The sequence below is a fragment of the Parasteatoda tepidariorum genome, chromosome 8, assembly GCF_982258835.1.
Source record: "Parasteatoda tepidariorum strain Cologne lab strain chromosome 8, Ptep-v5.0, whole genome shotgun sequence".
Classification (NCBI taxonomy): Eukaryota; Metazoa; Arthropoda; class Arachnida; order Araneae; family Theridiidae; genus Parasteatoda; species Parasteatoda tepidariorum.
The window spans coordinates 107,805,622-107,813,640 of record NC_141762.1 but is presented as its reverse complement, the minus strand read 5'-3'; the positions used below and the strand labels follow the sequence as shown (position 1 = coordinate 107,813,640).

Genomic DNA, 8,019 nt, shown 5'->3' with positions numbered 1-8,019 from the left:
CTTGCCGTTAAGGCACCTTAACTGTAGGCTGATTAGAAAACGTCTATGCCGTTTTCGCCTATATCGCACCTTTATTTCAGGTGTTTAGGCGAACTTCTTTGCCTTATTTACCAATGCACCACCCTTAACTCACCTCAAACTCGGTTCAATAGAAAGTTTTAATGGCGTCCTTGCCGGTATCACACCTTTATTTTAGGTGTCTCGGCATTTTTTTTATTTTTTATTATTAGAACTTAGCTTTTAATTTCAAAGGCTTCTTGCTGCATTTTGTTACAATTCTTATTTAGGGAACATAAATTGTCACGAGTGTTTGTTCTACTCGGCTGATATCAGTGATAGTAATTTATTGATTCTTAGCTTTTTATATTGTAATATAACAACAACTGTCATTACATGCATACTGTTTTATGACAATATAAAAAACAAAATGGTGTAAAACAATTATTTAATTTATAACCAAATGTCCAATGAATCTTCGTACAATAAAATAGACTTTTTTTTATTTCATTTTAAACAATTATAAGCGCTATCATTTAAAGTAGAAGCATATAAAAAAAAATCTTTTTGAATTGAGTATTTAAATTTTTTAAGCATTTTGAGATAGAGGAAATTAAGTACAAATTTTTATTCTAAAATAAAACACAATGCAACTCAATAAATAAGTTATTTAAGTTTTTAAAATAATGCTTATATATTTAAAACCTACATCTAGCTTTTATTGATAGAAAATTACACACAAAAGTTTATTTATCCTATAATTTTGTGTATATTCATCAAGTCATTAATTTTATTAAATATTAGATAAACAGTATATATCATAAATAGTTTTTTAAAAAAAAAAATATTTTGTACTAGTAAATAATACACCATTTTAGTAATTTTAAATATATAAAAGCAGGAATTTTAACAACAATAAAGCTTAAAATAAACCATGAAGGAGTTTTATTTCCTTGTAACAAATCAATACATCTGTATACACTATTTACATATGGACAAATATATTTTCTTTATCCCATTCCAGAAGCTTTATTTCAATGAGCCTTTTTCCTGCAAAAAATAAAGCAATTTATTTTACTATAGATATATTAAATGTTCACAGAAAAAAAAATATCATTGATTTAAATCAACTGATTTATTAAAAGCCATGGATTAAGACAAGCTGATTATTTTTACAAAAAATTATTAATTTAATTATAAAAATATGATATTGAATTTAGTTAATAAATATGCATTCTTTAGGTTGCATTTAAAAAAAACAACTAAGATCTGATTTCAGAGATAATGATAGTATTTCACTAAGAAATAATAAAAGAGATATGTATGTAAATTATTATAGTCATACATCCCTTTAATGATTATACTTAAGAAAAGTATTGATTTAAAGAAATAGATTTGAAAAAAATCAATTACTTAAATAAACTTATCATTTAACTATTATAATTATAAATACTTTTTATACTATGTAACTAATAAAAACATTATTTATAGTATGTTTAATTCAAGTCTTCTTTTTTTTCCATTAATAAGGTTATTTACTAAGAAATGGTGAAAGGGATATGCAAGCAAATTATTATTTTTTAAAATAGATCAACTGCCAAACATATTAAAATTATTCACATTTCATTTTTTAATTATTTAAATGCAGTTCATATATATGTAGCTCATAGATATCAAGACTTATTCTACCCAAAGTAATTTAAAAAAGTTTTTTCAGCAATGCAATCTGATCTAAACTAATTTAATCTGCTTTAGATATCTAATTGAAAAATAGTATCACAAACTTTAACATTCATTAGCAAATTGAGAATGAAAAACATAATTATAATTCTATTTATTCAATTAGTTTTGTAATAATTAAATAATTTTAACCATCTTAGTTAGAAATGTTAACTATTGTAGCTATAATAATATTTTAAAGTAATGTTAAGTGTTATGAAAACAATTCATTCAATGTTTTGAATGGTAAACGTAGAAAAAAAAATTTTTTTTAAATGATTTTCTTAAACCCAACAATTTATTAACAATATTCATGTTATATTTAATTTTATTTAATGCGACATTATATTAATAACCAAATTGCTGGTACATTATACATTTATCAGTTAACTGTAAAAAAAAATTAACAAAAAAGTATAATTTGCTCTAAATATAAATTTTTTAATTCCAGAAACAAAGCTTGAATAATTTTTTTAATTCTATTAATGAGCGATTCGTAACAGTTTGAGATTGATAATTAGGAAATGTTAATAGTACTTCTGTAACCAGTATCAATTATTTAATATTATTTCATACCAATATTTATTTAAAATCTGCAATTAAATTCGTGACATCCTTAATAAATTACTTTTAAGTGGAGTTTCAATTATTTTGAAAGGAAGGCAAAGTAAATATATGTGTCTTGGCATTTATATATATATATATATATGTATATGTATATATATATATTACATCAGAAATACAAATCTTTTGATTATTCAAACTGATAGTTTTAGGAACTGCATTAGTATTTGTAGAATATGTGATAACAAAATCGAACACAGACATTGTCAGAAATCAGAGCAAAAAGCTAAAAAAACATGAGAATAAAGTTTTTTTTTCTTTATCAGGAATTCAGAAATTTCAGGACTATGAACTCGGATATTATTTAACTTATTAAATAAACTATTATGCTAAAATAAATGGAGAGAAAATTTATACTTTATTATTAAACTATTAGTATAAAAACTTACTTTTATTATATCTTTCCTTATCAATTTTGTATCTTTTTTATCAAATAATTATAATGCACCATATAAGAAAACACTTTTTAATTATCATTCATATAAAATATATATGATATATTGCCTTAAATATATAAAAATTTATATTATGTTAATGGATTAAAAAATAATTATGTTCCATGAAATTTAATTACATACTAATATCATAAATTATACACATCTAAATAATAACATTAATTAAACAATATTGAAATATAGCATTTCTATATTACGGGCAAGCAAGGTAGAAAATCATTCTTTATGGTATCACTAAAATCAAATTTAAATGCTGAATGTTTATTTTGCTTGCTAAATAAAGCTGCATACTTAAATATTTAGTTCTTTCCTTTTTTATTAGATATTTTGTTAATATATTTAAAGAAAAGAGTGGATATTTTTAGTTGTTTATTGAAAATATTAATTAATAGTTAAAGGAATAGTTAAATGCTATGAAAGACCTTGAATTGGCTCGCTTAATTTCAATTGGCTTAAAATAATGTTCCACAAATTGTTTTAAAAAAACACAAAACCCCCAGTTTAAACAAAAAAAACTGGTTTCTTTTCAACCATATGGTAACCTAAGGTAAAATATAAATTTATTTCTTACCATCCTTTTTGTTGATTTTTAAATTTTGAGTTTTATCTTCATTGTTGATCTTCCATCCTGACTCCCTATGAAAGAAAAAAAAAACTATAATTAGAATATGATAGTTGTAAAATTAGTTAAAACAAAAACAACAAAATCGAAACATTAAAAAAAAAAACTGTTTCTAAAATCATGTATGAAGATTAATGTAAATATTTTTATTTCAGTTATGGAATATGACAATAAGTTCATTGTTTATCATTTATCTTGTTTATACTCTAAGCATGTGGTGTGTTAGAGGAACTAAATGTGAATTGATAAATTCAATAAAACTTAGCACGAGCTTGTAGGGGAATACTTTTAGCCTTTCAGCCCAAATTTAATGTGGACAAAGTTTTTAATTTTTTTCATGTATTTTTTTAAGTAAAAAATATTTGCTAAAATAATTGCTTTAATACGAATATTATATGCTGGTGAAACTTATGGAAAAATGAAATGTTATATAATATTATCATTTCAAATAAAATAACGAAAAATATTTCGTTATTCATTCATAACTTTACGTAGTTATTTTAACAGTAAAAATAATTTCTTTTAAAATTTTGTTTTCTAACTAATTAAAAAAATAGAATGATAAAAAAATGTTATAACAGGCATGAAAACAGAGAAAACAAATACTAAAATATCGTAATGATATAAAATTGTCAGCACATCTTTTCACCTAATTTATACATTTATAAAGTGCATTTTTCATTTATTACGAAACCTTATTAAGAAATTATTAAATAAGAATCTTGCAAAAATATAAATATAAAAGCTTATATGAGTAATAAAAACACTTGTTATTAATAAAGACTGTGTTAGAGAAATACATAAAGTGAACTTAATTTTGATAAGCACAATAATTATTAATTAAAAAAATCAAAATTCTTTTGCAAATCAAAAATATGTGATTTAATTGAAAAAAATATTAATATTTAATGTTTCACTATGTTCTTACCTTATTTAGCTGTTGATGGCTGTTGATCGCTGGATTAGCATTTCTTGGATCTTTCGCCCTGTCTTTCCATAAAAGAAAAGGAATAAATTAGAGTATGATCGTCATAAAAACAGTTAAAAATCAACAAAATCAAAACTGTTTCTAACTAATTATATTTTATAATTTTTGTTAAAAACAATTTTTTGATTTAAATGAAATTAATTTTGATTTAAAGGAAAGAGAAGGATCATATATTAAAATTACGGCGAATATTTATATTTTTGGTAACTGACGATAAGTTGAATGTTTACCAAATTTTACCTTACCAAATTTTCTCTTAAAATTTTTTTGATTCTAATTTAGAAAAAGAACTAGTCTTTTAGCCAATTAGAATTAAAATAAATAGATAAATTAGAATTAAAATAAATAGACAAATTCTAAATAAAGCTTTTGTTAGTTAGGGCTCCCTCTCAATTTTAAAAATATAATTTCCTGAATTTTTGAGGAATAGTTTCCAACAATTTTTAGATTATATATTTCCACTACACAGTTATCATCATAAATTTTAATTAAACAATTAATAAAAATTCTTTTTTGTAGAAAATGTATACACTTTCTTAAACACAAAATTGTCAAAGGTGAAGGCTGAACAGGTATATTTTAGAATTAACAACCATTTAAAAACTCAAAATAGTAAATTAAGAAGAAGATAAATTACATGAGATAAATTATAGATTTTGCACAATAACTGGAAAAAAAGAATTAGTAATCGTCTTTATAGCATTGAGGACCAACAATATTTAATACAAAAAGCTTTATTTCATGAAAAAAATTATTATACAGAAAATATTATTATACTTATGAATAAATTTTAAAAATAATAACCATGAAATAATATTCTAATTTCTATTCAAAAAAATTGAACGTAATTTTAAATTAAATTTGCTTTATAAAAAATTCAGTTTTACAACATAATAATTTTATAACGAATTAATTCATTTTAAAACAAATTTAATCGTAAAATTAAACTTAATATAAAGATTTGAAATGTTCTTATACCTCTACAGCAATTCATTAAATGCAAAAGAAGTATAAAAACAACAAAATAAAAATTAGAAATACTGTCCTTCTATTTAATATGTCATTTTGTTATTTATTTATTTAGAACAAAGAATATATTATATTGAGTATCAAAACAAATATTTAAATTGTTTAAAAATATATTCTGAAAATACTCAAAAAAACTTTAAAAGTGGAAGTGTTTAGTGGAACAATTTTTACATGTTTACCAACGTTATTATTATTTTTTTTAATTTAAAAAAGTCAAAGCAGAAAAATATCAAAATTAAAGTATAATTTAAATATAAAGTAACTAATTAGAGATGAGAAAATTTAAACTCTTACTATTTATTTATTTATTTTATGGTGGTTCAAAAAAATATTTCTTCTTATATCTAATCAAAATTATTATTTGAAACAATAAGTGACACCCGCGGTTTAGATAATTCAAATAATGTTTTTTAACAATCCTTCAGAGAAAAAATATGGCTACCGAAATGAAGTAAATTATTAAATTAATCAATGCTTCCGAAAAATGAAAGAAGCATTTTTAATTAAAGCATAAGAAATCATAAATTTTTCTTTTATTAGATAGAGTTAATTGAACTTTTATTTATTAAAAAAATCGTCTAATTCATTTTAAAACTAAACTAGCAGCTTAAACTAAACAACAGGAAAGCATAAGATAAAATAGCCAACTGAAGTATTATAGTTATAAAACATAATTTCTAAAAACTTAGCAAATAAAATCAAAGCGAATTAAACTAATTTTAAAAAGCTATTTAATAAATAAGTTAAAAAATTTTTTAAATTACATGAACTAAAGAGAAAAAACTTGTTACTTACTTGTTACTTAGTGCCACCATTTCTATTTTTCGAAGAAAGAAGAAAACTAGGGGCTACGTTTATCTCCTTCTTTTTACACCCTTTTCGCCAAATGAATCTTTTAGCTTGTTCTATACATAGAAGTAATCAACGACCTCCTACTGAGCAGCTTTTCCGTACTTGAAAGGAATGTTTCTTAGAATTGGGGGTAGGGGACAAAATGTGCTTCCCCACATTCTTTTTAGTTCAAGGACTTCAAACATACTTATCTGGTGATTTCAAACCGTAATGAATATCTATTTTGAATTCTTAAAGACAATTTCTGGTCCTCATAATAAAAAATTAATCTGCACTAAAATATTTTATTAACTATTAGCAATAAGCAAGCTTACTAAATTAAAAAATTATTGAAGTCAAAATTCATTTGAGTACTTTTCGTAAGAAAAATTTTTAATACATATAAACTGGGAAATAATGCTTACATATATATTTTGATTTGCGAAGTAGTAAATTAGAATATCGTTTCTTTATAATGAACAGTAAAGATTCCATAATTAAGGACGTTTAAGTAAATAAACCATTTTTTAGGTTTCATCAGCTTTTTAACAATTTTAGTACATAAAAACACGTTTTACTTTTATGAATTATTTTTTATAAATAATTAAATAACTTTAATTGGGCAAATTTATTTACATTAGCAAACTGGTTTAGTAAAATATAATATTAGCACTACAAAATTATAAATTTTTAAAAAAATATATATATATTTTCGTCTAAAAGTCTTTATAAATCACTCCCCGAGTTAAGAATTTTTTTGTTTTTGTTTATGAATGAATGCATGACGACTGGTTTTTTTTATATCATTCAATTACATTACTAAAAAATAATTATATTTTTGGTTGAAAGCTAATGATCAGAAAGATTTAAAATCCTAAATAACCAACTGCAACAAATTCATTACCTTGGATACTTAAAGCAAAAATTTGAGGTTACTTTATTTTTCTACTAAATACTTACTTCTTTTAACTATCTTTATAAGGATAATGATGTTCTTTTAACTTTCTTACAGACGATATTCATACGATGAAATTCTATTTAGCTATGCATATTTATACTTTCTATGGCATTAAAATTCAGGATTTTTAAATTCTTTAACATAAAAATCGTAACTTTAACTTTAAAACTTTATTTTATTTACGTTTAAGCAACAACATTGATTTTAAAAATCCATTATTAGTTTTCAAACAGTTTTATTTAGTTTATATTTTAAATTTATACTTTGAAACACACTTATATACACGCAGTTTATATTTCAAAACATGCATCGAAATTTTTTGAAGTAACATCAGTTTTTATTTTGCTATTATTTGCATAGCTATAACACATGAAAAACGTTATTTTTTATTTTATCATTTGAAACTTTAAATATTTCATTAAATGCATAGTTAAAAATTACCTGTCTATTTTTTGTTTAAAAATCATTCCATTTATACAAAAATAAAAAATAGCAGGCTTTACCCTTTTCTTACTCCGCTCACTCCCGTAATTGCTTATCGTTCATTCATCATTGATTTTTTTTCTTTATATATACTTCCTTAAGCTGCAATATTTTTCACTTTTCGCAAAACACATAACATTTTATTTTCAAAATATACAAGTATTGCAGCTTTATGTAAGAACATTTTGCTAAGCATAATGAAATAGAGGATTTAATAAATTTGAAAAATAATTATCTGTACTTGAAAGAAAAAAAAACTTAAGGAATTTAGATTGTGTAACTCAACTGGAAAAAAAAAAGAGAAGTAATATTA

At 22.3% G+C, this 8,019-nt stretch overlaps 1 long non-coding RNA gene across 1 annotated transcript; it reads right to left on the bottom strand.

The window, feature by feature from the left end:
- Positions 1 to 925: 925 nt before the first annotated feature.
- On the bottom strand, positions 926 to 6,477 carry LOC147806661 (uncharacterized). Its single transcript, XR_015428474.1, has 4 exons — positions 6,230 to 6,477; positions 4,346 to 4,407; positions 3,367 to 3,431; positions 926 to 1,047 (listed from the first exon to the last, which is right to left on the bottom strand). It is a non-coding gene; the product is annotated as an uncharacterized LOC147806661 (long non-coding RNA).
- Between the last annotated feature and the right edge of the window lie 1,542 nt (positions 6,478 to 8,019).